The 16,710-nt window shown below is 38.9% G+C and overlaps 1 pseudogene; it reads left to right on the top strand.

Annotated features, from left to right (window-relative positions):
- The first annotated feature begins 1,658 nt into the window (after nt 1–1,658).
- LOC122127592 lies at nt 1,659–3,830 on the top strand (annotated as a pseudogene).
- Nucleotides 3,831–16,710: the final 12,880 nt, after the last annotated feature.

Raw genomic sequence — 16,710 nt, 5'->3', positions numbered from 1 at the left:
TGTGAAGACATCATAGTGGGCTCTGAGGATTCCCTAACACTGCAGAGCAGGGAGGCCAGAACAAAAGGAGATACCAGGCTCTGCTGGCTGGGTAGTAGATAGACAGATGGAAGAAGCCTTGCTGGATGGCTTAGTGGAGTCTGTGCCTACAGGCACATGAAGCTGCCTAGGATCTCCCCAGCAGAAACTTGGGGACAGCAGCTTTCCCAACATGGACAAAGAGTGTGCTGCTGGCTAGAGGCTGTGGTGAATGCTGTTCCTAGAGGGGAAATAGGCCTGCTGCTGGAGGGAGCCAATGCCCCTTCCAAGGCTCCTGGAGTAAGGGGAGCCCTCAGGAATAGGCTCATGGAAAGGCTGGTCTCCCCACACAATGAGAACCTCTCTAGTTGGTTTGATTCTTTGTTTGAGAGTGGGTCACTTCTTCGGAGGCAGTGATATTGAAAGAGGAGTGCCATTACCATTCCTGTTCAACCTTATATGAACCTTGATTATTACATCTAAGCCTCCTTAGTAGCTAAGATTATGGGTGAGAGCCACCGGTGCCTGACTCCATCAAGGTTTTTAAGGCCATGGCTCTTCAGGGAAATAATAGCCCTGTGTTCCTAGGAAGAAAGATGCATGCAGGTAGTAAAGACCTCTGAGCTTCACATCAGAACAGAGAGAGCCCCCATATCACTGGGTGTTGATTTGGTACAATTGTTGGTATGCACATCTGGCTTTTCTGAGACCAGAAGACAGTTCAAACTTGCTAGATAGGCAAAGATCCAGAAAAAGGAAGAATCAGAATGCTGGGTTTAAACCACAATTTCTGTGAAATGAAAGTTCAGACGAGACAAGTGACTTCTGACCGTCCCAATGGTGGCAGTGGAATAAAGGAGAAGCCTTAGTACTCTGCACCCTAGGACATGGTATGCCTGCAGTCAGATGGTAAGGAAGCTAGGAGACCTCCAAGAAGGCGGGTGGCATTAAAAGAAAGCCCTGGGATCATTCACCCTGTGACAGATGCAAGAAGCCGCAGGCTTGGACACCATCCTGTTTATCCCAGGCTTATTGCCTTATGTTTAGCCTAGATGTCATAACAGCATTTCTATAGATTCCTGGGACCAGAGACTGAATGACTCAGGAAACTAAGCCCAATTGAAATCTAAAAGGAGGACAACACCAATAATATCAAAGGAATGAAGAGCAGAGGCTTGAAGCTAGGGACCAAGGTAGACCCAGGCACTGGTGGCCCACACCAGCTACTCAGGAGGTGGAGATTTTAGGGTGGAAGTAAAATCCAACCCAGGCATGAAAGTTCATGACATTCTTCTCACTAATTAACCAGGGAAAAAAGCCAGGAGTGGAACTGTGACTCAAGTGGTAGAGCACGAACACTAGTCTTGAACCAAACGGTCAGGCACAAACTCTATCTGACCCTCAGTAGTAAGGACTATATAGGAGATTGAGATTTGAGGATTAAGGTTTGCAGCCATCCAGGGCAAAAAATCCATGAGTCATCTCTAGTAAAAACTGAGGAGTGGAACCGTGGCTCTCCCAATAAAGCACTAGTCTTGAACAAAATCTCCAAACTCAATTCTGACTCTGAGTAGTAAGGATTACTTGGGAGAATGAGATGTGAGGATTAAGTTTTGCATCCAGCCAGGGCAAAAGAATACATGAGTTATCTCTATAAGGAGCCAGATGTTTACCTACTTCTGTTATTAAACATCTTGCAACGGCTCAGTGACTTTTATCTAGAACTTCTCTGGGATTTTCAGAACTGACTGTTTATTTTCCCTAATTCTGCATTCTGATGCATGTATAATACACAAATAAGGCCTCAGTGTCAGGCTTGACATAACTCTTGCAGACTTGAGTAACATGAAGTGCCAATGAAAGCATTCGAGCTCATTTTCAATGGGGAGACAATTGAAACAGAAGACGCTGACATTTTAATGAACAGTGATATTCTGCAACTTTATAAAACAATTCAATTTCTTTCACATGTGCCCAAATTGGAGGGCTTTTCCAAGAAGATAAAACAGAAAGAATAGGAAGCTTTTGGGCAGACTTCTAGGAACAAAAGAACATCTCAATGAGGAGGATATTCTTCAAAACAAAGCCTTCAGGGAAAGCTTGAATAAAGGAAAAAATGTAACAGAAGAGATTAATTTTTTGCAATCCAATTCTAGGTTTATTCAGTACAATATCTTTATTGTACCCGGCAAAGCATAAACACAACCTTACCTAAAATACTACAGTTATAAAACTCAAAATTAATAATAGTATATATACAACACTATATAGTAGATATAGTAGATATACACAATAAAGGCAAAAGAGAGAAAGAGAGGGAGGGAGAGAGAGAGAAGAGAGAGAAAGAGAAAGAGGGAGGGAGGGAGGAGAAAGGGAAGGAGGGAGGGAGCAATATACATATTGCCAAGGCAAACCTGCAAGAACACCATGAATGGCAGGCAAAATGTGGTGGGGGCAGTCTTTGGTAAACAGACCCATTCACAGCAAGGAACACGGTGTGGTATTCTCTCAGGGTAGAACGGGGCTTAGTCAGGGTCAAGGGCCAGGCCTAACAGGAACAGCAGCTTCATCCCTTTACCCTGAAAGCCTATGCCTTGGACAAGCAAGGGAACCCCTATGTTGCCAGACTATCCCCAGTAATCAGTGGCAAGCCTGGAAGCGCCAAACACTCTAGGAATGGAGAAGGAATGAACTTTCTAGCCAGAAAATTACAGGCCACACATATGAAGAGAGCCTCAAATCTACAAAAATTTGGGAGCCATAACTGGGCTGCAGATGAATTGTCTCAATAAGGGATCCTTTGTTACAGCCACTCATGGGCTAGTGAAGTGACAAAACTGAGTTGTATTATAAGGGGGGAGCATCAGGTACCTGCTTATCAGGTGGAGATGGAGCTGAATCAGGGGCTGTGGTCCAGGGACTAGAAGCCTTGTCTGGGGAATCCTGGGCTCCAGGGGCATGACCTCCTGGGTGTTGGATTTGTAGGGGACCATGGTCTGGTGTGATGTCTGAGCAGATAAGGGCTGGGGGCTAGGGAGCTGGGGCACTGCTGGAAGCAGATTTGCAGCTGCAGGACTATGCTGGAGCTTCTTGAGAAAGAGCTGGAGCAGCTGCAGGAGCCAAAGCTGGAGGCTGAGCCAGAGCAGGACTCAGGGCCCTGGCTCCTGCTAGAATCACTGCTTCATTCCTGAGTCTTAGCCCTGCTAAGGTCCTTCCTACTTGGCTCCTTAGTGGACATTTTATTTGTAGAGGGATCCTCTGACTTCTTCTCAGAGTGGCCTTGCCTGTATTAGAAGGAACCTTCTTCCTGCCGTCCCCAACTCCTCCCTCTCTCCTCATCCTATGAGGCTGAGGCAGTGCTCAATGGAACAGAATTTTGACCCTATTCCAAGACAATCCCTCATAGCACTATCACACAGCAAGAGTATAGATCTCCTAGAAGTTGAAAAGCTCCACATCTGTGAAGAGAATTGGCATGCAAAAAAAAAGGAGACATTTGAAGGCACAATTGACATGAGTCAAGAATTTCCCTTAGGTAGTGAGTTTTTTAATATTCTAGAAGTGATTGCTCCCTTCAAGCCCTTTATCAACTTTAGAGAATTTGTTCAAAGGAAGATTTCCCCAGGCTTTCCTGTAAACTTAGATAGACCTGGGTTTCCTAGGATCACAGCCACTGTGACTTTCAGGAGTTTTGAGATGATGTAGATGATGGCGTTATCTTTACCATGTCAGATAACTACAAAGAAGACACCCCAACCATTGTCCTGGCCTTTAACATAGTCACCAAGAACAAGAAACACAGAGACTCCTAGAAGTAAATCCAAAAAGAAGGGACAAATGTTTTCAGGGAATTACACATTGAAATGACACATCAGTAATAAGATTGGAAGAAATGGGCCTCTAATATGAATTTTATCAAGTATTCTGATGAGCCATTTCCAGTCTTTTAAAAACCTATACTTTATGTGTAATTGTTTGATCTGCAGCTACCAGTGATATGATTTTTTTTTTGTCTTTTCTTTTTTGGTACTGGGGATCGAACCCAGGACGTTGTACTTGCTAGGCAAGCGCTTTGCCACTGAGGTACATCCCAGCCTGGTATGATTTGTTTTTAAAGATTTTTATACTACTTGTTGAAATATACATGTATATGCTTGTGTGTGTGTGTTTGTGTGTGTGTGTGTGTGTGTGTAATCTACATATCCACATATATTAAATCTCCGGACCATTAATGTAAGTCAAATGTCTTAAGAGATATGAAGCCCTTTAAAACTCATCATCTTACATTCATTGGGAACAAATATTGCTTCAGTTGGTTTTCATAAAATGTAAACATTGAAACATTGTGTATAGTTTAGTAATTGGAATGTTTATTCAATATTATGAAATAGAAGGAATGACATTTTCTGGAGATGAATGAACCAAATAGTACTCATTATATAATAGTATTTATCTGTCACAATTTTAGAGTGTTTATTCACAATCCAGGGAATGAGGTACGTTTTTCAGCCCCTAAGAGCACTCCATTGGGGTGCTATTTGATTTTACCTGAATTCTTTCTACAATTGTAAGTATAACTAATCTTCCTTTCATAGAAACTCTATCTTTTTCTTTCTACATTAGGTTAAGTATCCCTGTTTATGATTAGATACATTGAGCATGCAGAAGGTTTCCTTCCAAGTCTCAGCACTTCAAATAAATTCTAAATTTTAAATTTGCTTCTTCAAAGGTGCATATATAGTACGTTATTCAAGGAATATGAGTTCATTGATATCAATTTTTTAAAATAACACATATTTTAGGCAGCATGGAATATTTAATCTTTTCACTTTTTAAAAACATCTAATTTGCTAAAAATATATTTTACAAATTATAAAGTTCAGAAATGCATATAAGATTAATAGTCCCTGGATTTCCAGGAAGATGGCAGAGGAAAAGCTGGAGGCTAAACAAGTTCTCACATAGAAAGCAGTTTTAGTGTTCCAGTGAACAGTCCTAGGCCAGAAAATCACACCAAGTATGCCATTACAGAACAGAAAGTTGTGCCAGAGAGGGAAAATCCAGGCTAGGAGACAGATCTGAGCACTGCCTGTACCCACGTCTGCGGCAGCTGCGGTGGCCAGAGCCACCATATCTACAACACAGAGAGCCTGGGACAAAGGTGCCAGATGCAGCAGGCCAGTGGATTCTACTCAACACCAGCAAGAACTGACAAGGAGCAGATATCTTCATCCTGCATATTGCAGACCACAGGCAATCTAAGAAGCAATACTCTGGCATGAGTAGAACCCTGACATCCTCACTCCTTCTCAGGGACTAGAGGAGGGAAGGCTGCCCCCCCACCACAGATCTCCATCTTTGATACAGACAAAGGCCAAGCTGAGCAGCTAGTTCCAACTCAGGCCCTATCAATGCTTGATAAGAAAGGTACTCATCATCTTGCCCATGTAAATGTAACCCCTCTGTATGGTATATTTACAATATATATAAATAAATATTTAAATAGAACAAAAGACTCACTTAGCAGGTCACAGGAACCTGACCTGACTTTCCAGGCTCTACTCCACCCAGGGGAAAGTCACCCAGACCAGGAAAAGAAAGCTCCGCCCCTAGAGAAGTGTCTTTTGTCACTGGGTAAACAGAACCAGAGGCTGCCCCTCACTACAGCAGCCTAGTCAATCAACTGAAATTCAGTAAACATAAACCCTGAGAATGGGTCCAGGCTGGGCTCTGTGAGTGTCTCAAAAGCTAGCCCTTCAGGGAAAAGCTATTGTTTGCTGAAAGGCCTTATCACTACCCAGAACCTAGCCTCCTCACAGCATCTCCAAACTAGAGGAAACAGCCATCTCCCTCTTTTGTGATATTCAAAGCAGATCTACCTCCCACTGAACTAGCCTGAGAGAAGGATCTGGATAATGCAGAGCATTTTTCTTCCTGCTCAAACAAACTGACTTAAGAAACCAATCAATCACAAGAAAGAACAAACATTTGAATGCTTATCTTTGTTCTTTTAGCCTAAAATCAACTTATCTGACCATTTCTGCTTGACTCAGACATATACTAGTTATTGCAAATAGGGGAAACCATGGGACCTGGTTTCTTTGGGCCTGGCTTACTTTACTTAATACAATTTTTTCCAAGTCTTTCCATTTCCTAACAAATAGGGCAATATCATTCTTTCTCATGGAGATATAGAATTCCATTGTGTATATACCACATTTTCTTGATCCATTCATCTACTGAGGGGCATCTGGGTTGGTTCCATATAATTTGTAGAGGGGAAGGAAAAAACAAATCGTTTACATAGGGATACAGGTAGACCCATTGCAACAATGAGATGTACAAGTCGTTATGTCAAAAACGAACTTTACAACTTTGGAGGGGGGGAAGGAGGATTGGGTGGGGGTGGCGGGGGGAAGATGGGAAGGGATGGGAAGCAGAAACAAAGGAGGAGGCTACCATGATTGATAAGAAATGTACTCAATATCTTGCCCATGTAATTACACCTCTGTACAATATTTTTACAATAAAATAAAATAATAAAAAGGAACCAATCAAGGGCCAGGAAGGTGGCTCAGTGGTAGAGCACTTGCTTTGCATGCATGAGGTCCTGGGTTCGATTCCCCAGCACCACATAAGCAAAAAGAAAAAAAAAGCCTGAAGTGGCACAGTGGCTCAAGTTGTAGTGTGCTAGCCTTGAGCTAAAGAGCTGAGGGACAGTACACAGGCCCAGAGTTCACACCCCACGACAGGAACCCCCACAAAAAAAAATAAATAAAAGAAACCAATCAAGCCACAGGAAAACCAAACGTTTCAAGCAGACCAAAGACTCCACAAAGAGACTGGTTATGAACACAAGGGAGATACAGGATCTTCCCATGTCCCCCCTCAAAAAAATTAAAAGATCTTTTTCTAATTTTTACTTTTTTAAAAATTGTTTCTTATTAATCTTGTTTTTTCCTCTTATAATTTTTACTTTAGGTGTATATATGTGTGTGTGCTTTTTTTTTTTAAATCTCTATTGACCTTTTGGTGCTTTCTTTATTTATTTTCTTCATTCTTTTTCTTTCTTTTTTGTGTGACTTAATTGCTTTTCTGTTCATCCGCAAATATATTCCATCGTCGATTATTAGACCTTATCCCCCTTTGTGTACACATTTAATCCAGAAATTTATTATTCAACCTCTTTGGCTTAAATTCTTCAATAGCAGTATTGATAATAGAGACAATAGAGATAATAGCAGTATTATCTCTTTATATATAATATTTTAAGAATTTTTGTTTTTCCATTTTTTCTTGTTTTTTTCTTCCCTTTTTTAATCTCTCTCCTAACATTCTGTCCAATTCATTTCCCTCTCTGAGATTAGGAGTTGGTTAAATCACTCTACTTTTACCTCTCCATATCCCTCTAATCCTATTTTTCCTCATATTTCTCCCAAAACCTAATAATTTCTGGTTTGCCAAATTCTTCATTGCTGTTCTTAGCCCATTAATCCATAGTTGTTTGATGTTGAATAGATTGTGTCTGTTGAACTAGATTATATCAACTGGCTTTTGACTGTGCAACTACAGGACTTTGGTTGATGTTTGCCTTAAAATAGTCTTCTAGCACAAAATTGGTGTTACTTTCATACCAAATGGGCAGAACAAGCCAGAAAAGAACAAGAAAAATGGTAAGTCCAGGTATTTCAACTCCCACTCATGATAATCAGGTGACAGAACAGTTAATGAATAATCCAGTGTACAGTTCCCAAAGAGCTCTACAAACACTTCTGGTAAACATTGTGAATGAAAAGATTAAAGACCTGTAAGGGACTCAGGGAGAGAGAGGAGGTAAACCAAAGATTAATACAGGAATCTCGTGAGTGTGAGGAAGCTACTCAAAGATTGATACAGGAATTGTGTGAGCAGGTTGAGAACAGTCAAAGAGAAATAAAGGAATTGTGTGAGCAGGCTGAGAACAGTCAAAACAAAGACATGAATTGCATGAACAGTCTGAGAACAAAGAGAGACACGGGAATTTTGTGAGCAGGCTTAGAGCAGTCAAAGAGATCTACAGGAATTGTGAGAACATGAGGAAGTTAATCAAAGAGTAATACAGGAATTGAGAGAGCAGGATGAGAATACACAAAGATCAGTAGAAGCATTCATGGAATCCATAAACAGAGAGCTGAAAGAAGTCAAGGAGACCACAAAGGGAATGCTGAAGGGAGACCAACAGAAGGAATGGGAGTCCAAGGAAATTATAACCAATCAACTAAGTGATTTGAGAATAAACACTGAACAACAAATTAAGGAAGTAAAAAATTTCATACAAGATCTAAAACAAAGCTCCAACTAAGAATTTGAAGCCATCAAAGACGACGAATTAGAAGGAAAAGAAATAAAAACAAAGTGGAAAGTCTTGACAGTAGGTTAAACCATGCAGAAGATAGAATCCCAATTAATGAAGACATCCTAGATATTATAGAGAAAGAACATACAGCCATCCAAGACAAATCCAAGGAATATTATAGATCAATACAAGATTTAAGAGACACCTAATCTGAGGATAATGAGTGTAGAAGAGCACCTAGAGACAGAAGTTAATGGTCTAGGAAATTTGATTAACAGGATCCTAGAAGAGAACATCCCAAACATGCAGAAAGATAGGCCTATTCAGATACAAGAAGCTTTTCGAACTCCAAATAGACGAGACCAGAACAGGACATCCCACTGTCACATTATAACCCACACAGGATCAATTCACACCAAGGAAAATATCCTTAAAGCTGTTAAGGAGAAAAGATCAATTACCTATAAAGGCAAAACAATTAGAATCATCTCAGATTTCTCAGCAGATTCAATCAAAGCAAGAAGAGCCTGGAATGATGTATGCCATGCCTAAAGACAAACAATTATCAACCAAGAATACTGTACCCAGCTAAACTCTCCTTCATAACCTAAGGTCAAATAAAAACATTCCATAGCAAAGAAAAATTGAAACAATTTATCTCCACCAAACCAGCCCTAAAAAAGATTCTTAAAGATGTCCTACACATAGAAAACCAACAAAACCACAATAAAGACCAAGAAACCGCACCCAAACTGAGAATCCAAGAACCATAGGAAGAATTCAGCTCTCGCAGCCACCAAGGTGGATAACATGACAGGAACTCCCAAATACCTCTCAGTCTTATCTCTCAACATTAAGGGAGCTAGCTCTCCAATTATGTGAAATAGACTGTCTAGTTGGATTAAAAAGCAAGATCCTTCTATCTGCTGCCTTCAGGAGACACCGTTCCCATAAAAACAAACACATTTTTAATGTGAAAGGCTGGAACAAAATCTACCAAGCGAACGGCCCCCATAAACAGGCGGGAGTTGCAATCCTAATATCAGATAAAATAGACTTCAAATTAAAATTAGTGAGAAGAGATAAAGAAGGTTGCTAAATACTAATTAGCAGATCTCTACTCCAGGAGGATGTTACAATTCAAAATATCTATTCACCAAACAACGGAGCACAAAATTTATGCAAGAAACACTACTTTCCCTCAAATCTCACATAGATCCAAAGCATTAATTGTTGGGGACTTTAACACAGCACTATCTCCACTAGACAGATCAATTTGGCAAAAATTCAAGACAAACCGCAGATCTAAACAACTTCATAGATCAATAGATTTAACAGATATCTACTGAATATTTCACCCAGCAGCATCAGAACACATGTTTTTCTCAACAGCACATGGAACATTTTCCAAAACAGACCACATTTTATTTCACAAAGCCAACTTGTCTTAATTCAGAAACATTGAAGATATACCTTGCATTCTCTCAGACCACAATGGAATAAAATTAGAACCCAACACCAAAAGCCACTTTAGAGAGTCCTGTAATACATAGAGGCTGAACAACACACTGTTGAGTCACAGTAGGTCATGGAAGAGATTAGAATGGAAAATCAAATGTTCATGATATTCAACAAAAATGAACACACAAATTACCAGCTCCTCTGGGACACGGCAAAGGCAATACTCAGAGGCAAGAATATAGCTCTGAGTTCCTACATCAACAAATTGGAGAGATCAGAAACCAAATATTGAATGAGACATCTGAACATCCTTGAAAAAGAGCAGCAAGATAAACCCCAATCCAGTAGACAGAAAGAAAATTAAAATTATGAAATTAAAGCAGAATTAAACGAATTAGAATCCAAAAAAACATAGAAAGAATTAACAAAGAGTTGGTTTTTCGAAAAAAATTTACAAAATTGACAGACGTTTAGAAAATCTTATCAGAAAAAGAAGAGAACATACCCAAATAAATAAAATCAAGGATTAGAATGGAAACATCAACACAGAAACAACCAAGATTCAGAACATTATAAGAAAATACTTCTCAAACCTTTATGCTAATAAGTTTGAGAAATTGGCAGAAATGGACCTTTTCCTAGTAGATATCGACATCCCAAACTAAACCAAGATGAATTAAACCATCTTGACAGGCCCATATCAAGCATTGAAATAGAAACAGCAATAAGAGACCTTCCATGTAAGAAAAACCCAGGACTAGATAGATTTACAGCAGAATTATACAAGGCCTTCAAAGCAGAGCTCACACCAATACTCCTTCAATTCTTCAATGAAATTGAAAGAGATTTCAAAAGTTCACTACCGAACTCATTCTATGAAGCCATCATAACCCAAAACCAGGCAGGGACTCATCAAAGCCAGAGACCTATAGGCCCATTTCTTTGATGAACATTGATGCAAAACTTCTCAACAAAATTTTGGCCAATCGTCTTCAACAATGCATCCAAAAAATCATACACCCCGATCAAACAGGATTCATTTCAGGGATGCAAAGCTGGTTCTATATATGCAAATCAATTAATATAATTCATCACATCAACACATGGTTATCTCAATAGATGCAGAAAAAGCATTTGACATGATCCAACACCCCTTGATGATGAAGGTTCTGGAAAAATTAGGCAACCAGGGAACATTCCTCAATACAATATAGGCTGCATATGACAACCCTACAGCCAGCATTATACTTAATGGTGAAAAACTAACCCCATTTCCTCTAAACTCAGGAATGAGACAAAGATGTCCACTCTGTACACGTCTCTTCAATTTAGTATTAGAATGCCTCCCTACAGCAATAAGACAAGATGAAAACATAAAAGGGATCCAAATAGGGAAAGATGAAGTAAAACTCTCCATCTTTGCAGATAACATGATCTTTTATTTAAAGAATCACGGACACCACTCGAAAATACTCAAGCTGATTCAAAACTTTAGCAAAGTAGCAGGGTATTAAATTAACCCTCAAACATCAACAATGAGAAAAGTGTGGCTGAAATCAGAAAAGCAACTCTGTTCATAATAGCCCCACAAAAAATAAAATACCTAGGAATTAACTTTACAAAAGAAGTGAAGGACCTCTATGATGAAATCATTAAAAATCTGAAAAAGGAAATCAAAACAGAACTTAGAAAGTGGCAAAACCTCCCATGCTCATGGATTGGAAGGATCAAAAACGTAAAAATGGCAACACTTCCCAAGGATATCTACAATTCAATGCAATACCTATCAATATTCTATCCTCATTCTTCAAGGAAATAGAAGAGGCAATCCAAAAATTCATATGGAACAATAAAAGACCCAGAATAGCAAAAACGATCCTTAACAGAATAAAACAGTGCTGGAGGAATATCAATACCAAATTTTAAACTCTACTACAAAGCCATAGTAATCAAAACAGCTTGGTACTGGCACAAAAACAGACCTCAGGACCAATGGAATAGAATGGAAACCCAGAAATGAACCCATAGACCTAAAGCCATCTACTCTTCGATAAGGGAGCTAAAAACATAGAATGGAAGAAAGAAATCCTCTACAGAAAATAGTGCTGCAAAACTGATTAATCACTTGTAGAAAACTAAAGCTAGAACCTTATATATCTCAATGCACCAGAATCAACTCCAAATGGATTGAAGACCTCAAAGTCAAAGTAGACACTCTGAAAACATTATAGGACAGAATAGGAGAAACACTAGGACCTCCTTGGCCCAGGTCCAAATTTTCTTAATAGGGACCCAGAGACACAACATATCAAAGAAAGGTTGGACAAATGGGATTGCTTGAAGAAGCAGAGCTTCTGCATGGCAAAGAACATAGCTAGCAAGATCAATAGAAAGCCCATGGATTGGGAGAAAATTTTCACTAGCCATAAAACAGATGAAGGTCTCATATCAAAAATATACCTGGAACTCAAAAAATTAAATCCCCCAACAACAAATCTTCAAAGAAACAGCTGCTCAATAAATAAGTGGGCTAAAGACTTAAAGAGAAATTTCTCTGAAGAGGAAAGAAGGATGGCCAATAGACACTTGAAGAAATGCTCAACCTCCCTACCCATAAAAGAAATGCAAATCAAAACAACATTGATATTCCACCTCACCCCAGTTAGAATGGCTATAATCAAGAACTCTAATAACAACAGTTGCTGGAGGGGATTTGGACAGAAGGGAACCTTACTGCATTGTTGGTGGGAGTGTAAACTTGTTCAACCACTTTGGAAAGTAGTATGGAGGTTACTCAAAAGACTCCACATAGAGCTCCCTTGTGACCCAGTAATCCCACTTTTAGGCATTTACCCAAATGATCACAAACAAGACCATACTAAAGCTTCCAGAACAACTATGTTTATTGCAGCCTTATTTACAATAGCTAAAATATGGAACCAACCCAGATGCCCCTCAGTATATGAATGATCAAGAAAACCTGATGTATATAATATATATAGTATATATATTATATAATATAGTATATATATATATATTATATATATATATCAATATATATATATTTATATATATATATAAATAATTCCATTATTTATATTTATATATATATATATAAATATATATATAAATATATATATATATATATAAATATAAATAATGGAATTCTATGCCTCCATCAGAAAGAATGACATTGCTCTATTTTTTAAGAATTGGAAAGACTTGGAAAACTTTATATTAAGTGAAGTAAGCCAGGCCCAAAGAAATATAGATCCCATGTTTTCCTTTATTTGTAATAACTAGTATATGTCTGAGACAAACAGAAAGTGTCAGACAAGTTGATGCTAGGTGAAATGAACTCCAAGATAAGGGTTCAAATGTTTTTTTTTTTTCTTGCGATTGTTTCCAACATATTTATAAGATTATTTCTTTGTTGCTTTGTATGTACCTTCCCCAGGCTATAAGCCCTGCTTTCACTCTATTTGATATTGATATAATTTGTGGAGGGGAAGGGAATAAACACACTGTTTAAATAGGATTACAGGTGGACCCATTACAACAATGAGATGTACAAAAAGGTATGTTGAAAAACGAACTTTACAACTTAGGCGAGGTGGGGGGTGAGGGGTGCGGAGGTGGTGGTATAGGGTGTGTGGGGTTGGCAGGGTTGAGAGTGGAATGGATGGTATGGGGAAACAAAGGAGGAGGCAACAATGCTTGATAAGAAATGTACTCACTATCTTGCCTATGCAATTGTAATCCATCCGTATGGTATTTTCACAATACTAATAAAAATGATTAATAGTTCCTATTTTATTCCAGTCCTGTTTGTTTTTGCCAGTCCAGGAGCTTTACCTCAGTGCATTGGCAGTGTTCTTGAGCTTCTATTGCTCAAGGCTAGTGCTCTAACACTTGAGCCACAGCACCACTTCTGGCTTTGATGTAGTACTGAGGAATCAAACCCAGGGCTTTATGCATGCTAGGCAAACACTCTATTACTAAACCACATTCCCAAACCTAGTTTCTATTTTCTTGTCATAGGAAAATATTTATTAACTTTCTTTTCAAATCATGCACTCACTTTTACACATACAAATTTTCATATTTATTAGAAGGTGGTTTGAAGATCCAAGAATGAGATAAATTGGGGGGATTATGTGTAAGAGTTAAACAGTGTCATGTCATATTGAGGAGCTTAGTTCAATGATTTCTTTTGATTTGTAGTAATGAGTGTGTCAAGAATTATTTTCTTAGTGACTAGTAGTTTAACATTGATCTGATGAGAACATGCTAGAACATATTTCCAAAGATGGGAGGTAGTAGATAATGGATATTTTCATTATTTAGTTTCTAGCTAAGCACCAGTGGCTCATGCCTGTGAACCTAGGTACTCAGGAGGCTGAAATCTGTGGATTGCTATTTGAAGCCTACACAGGCAGAAAAATCCATGAGATTATTATCTCCACTTAATCTCCCCAAAATTGAGAAGCGGCACTTTGGCTCAAGTGGTAGAGTGCTTGCCTTGAGCAAAAAGGGGCTCAGGGACAGTGACCTGGTGAGAGTTAGGGACCCAGGACTATAAAATAAAATAAAATAAAATAGTTTCTTTGAATCTTTAGTTGGATTACTACACTAGAAGTCATGTGGTTTGAGATAGCTGATCTCAGTATCTAGCTTAAAGTTGGAGAAAAACATCCTCTTTCTATGCCTCATAGCTGAGCAAATGTTGCCACCTCAGGCCATGCACAAGAGTAACAAGGCTCAGGACTCTTGCCCCAAGAGCTCATGTCACTGCCCATGGACAGGGTGATAAGACTCATGTCTCTCACTTTCCAATACCCAGATAACCCTCTAATATGGTATATACGTATAAGTTTACATATATATATATATGTATATATATGTATATATGTGTGTGTGTGTGTGTGTATGAATGTATGTATAAACACACACACACACACACACACACACACACACACACAGAAATCCCATTCATCCATCACAGAGTACTATAGACTAAAATTTGTAACTAAATGGAAAGACTGGTAAAGCATTACATTAAGGGAAGTAATCCAGACTCAGAGAACATAGGATGCATAGTTTCCCTTATTTGTGGCAGCTAGGCTGCTCCAATAAATCCAGAAGCCAGTACACCGGATTTTGTGCTAAGGGTTGCAGCTGAATTACCTGAAGCACAGTGGACTCTATGAAGAGGAAAATAGTATGACTTTCATGTTCTCTGAAGAAATGTTTAATGGTCTGACAAGAAAATAAAAACTTCAAAAGTTTTCAGTTGTCAATAACTTAGCAAAGAAGCATGCTCTTATCTGACTGGACCAGACTGAACATAGTCACATACATTTTAGCAACTAAAAATCCAAAGCCTACTGTCAGCACAAATAAACGTGTCTTGTTTAAAATTTTAATCTATTTCTATTTTCTGACTTTCCAGACCAAGAATTATTTTCTTACAAGGGAATACGATAACAAAAACATCCATTTCTGGAAATTTGCATGAGGTTAGTTGTTCTTTCTCAGAAGTTTGACTCAATGAAAACAAACAAGAAACTTAAATGCTGAGGAAAATAAATGTTATTTTTTCATCATACCATAAAAAGAATATAAACTCTGAGCAAGGTAAAATGACACGTAAAAATAAAGTAAATGACAGAAGTTTCAGTGAAGTAAATTTCTTTGTTCACATTGCCATCTTAAATCCTTCACCTCTGTGTTCCTCTAGTACACAGCTGAGAATCTGGCAGTCCTCTCAAGAAGCAGAGCAGAATGGACAGTCTCCACACAGGTAAGATGAGCACAGTGAGTTCAAAGGTACCCAAGGTAGGTGTTTCAGTATGGGAAGCTGTTGGATTTACTATTCTTTCCTTATATCTTAACCGACACATGTTCATGCCAAGGTCCAGAAATGTAGATGTAAGACTATCAAAGTCAAAGGTGAAAAACAAATAATCAAGCATGAAAGTAAGTTAAATGTTTCAAACATAAATGTGGTAGTGCATGACTGTAATCCCAGAACTCAGGAAACTGAGGCAGGGGCATTTATTCACTTTCAGTCCAGCTAGGCAATAAAGCCAGGTTTTCCCTTATGAGGCTCAGGTATCCTATTATCACTTGCCAAAGAATAACTACTTGCACAAGAATCACCATCTGGGATTTCCATGGCACCCTCTCCACCTTCACATTATTGCCTTTACTAGCTTCTTCTCTATCACTGCCCATTTCCCAGTCAATCAATTGTAATTAATCTCCCTTGTTCCGCTCTTTTGCACACAAAGTATTCCTGCCTATTCCAGTGTCATTCTCATTCTTTCTCTGTATTTTAGACAGTGTCCTGTCTTCATCTGAGTGATCATTTCACTGGAACACCATGCTATACTTGTGAGCTCAATGTACTAGATATGGTTGATTCTTTCTTTGGTCATGGAGCTAATTCAATATCCTGTTTGGTAATAGCTGACTTTAGGCAACTATTGGCAAAGTTTCAGAGTTGTTCTGAAATTCTCTCCACACGTGAGCCATGCTTTAGAGTAGGAGGAAGCCTCTGTGCCCACTGTCCTAAGATTTGCTCTTCTTACCACGGTGGACACTTCTGGAAAGGAGGGATACTCTATGTCCCACATCCTTTTCCTCTTGGGTCTGATGGTGCCTTCACCGGAGACATGTATCATCCTGTGCTAGAATAATGCTTTAGAAAATGTAAGACAAAACCTAATAAAGGAAGCACAAGGAAATTATACATTGTTCACTGTGAAAATATAAAATTCACAGTGAAGCAAAATTTATGGGGGTCAAACCTCCATTTTCAGAGGCCTTGCAGGTCAAGCCATCATACTAGTTCTTCATGTCTGTGTAACATAGTCAGGCTCTTCTTGTGGTCA

This window comes from Dipodomys spectabilis, unplaced genomic scaffold (genome assembly GCF_019054845.1).
Source record: "Dipodomys spectabilis isolate Male_0828 unplaced genomic scaffold, ASM1905484v1 ptg000304l, whole genome shotgun sequence".
In the NCBI taxonomy this organism is placed as follows: Eukaryota; Metazoa; Chordata; class Mammalia; order Rodentia; family Heteromyidae; genus Dipodomys; species Dipodomys spectabilis.
The sequence above is the reverse complement of the archived record's forward strand: the minus strand, read 5'-3'. Positions and strand labels throughout refer to the sequence as shown.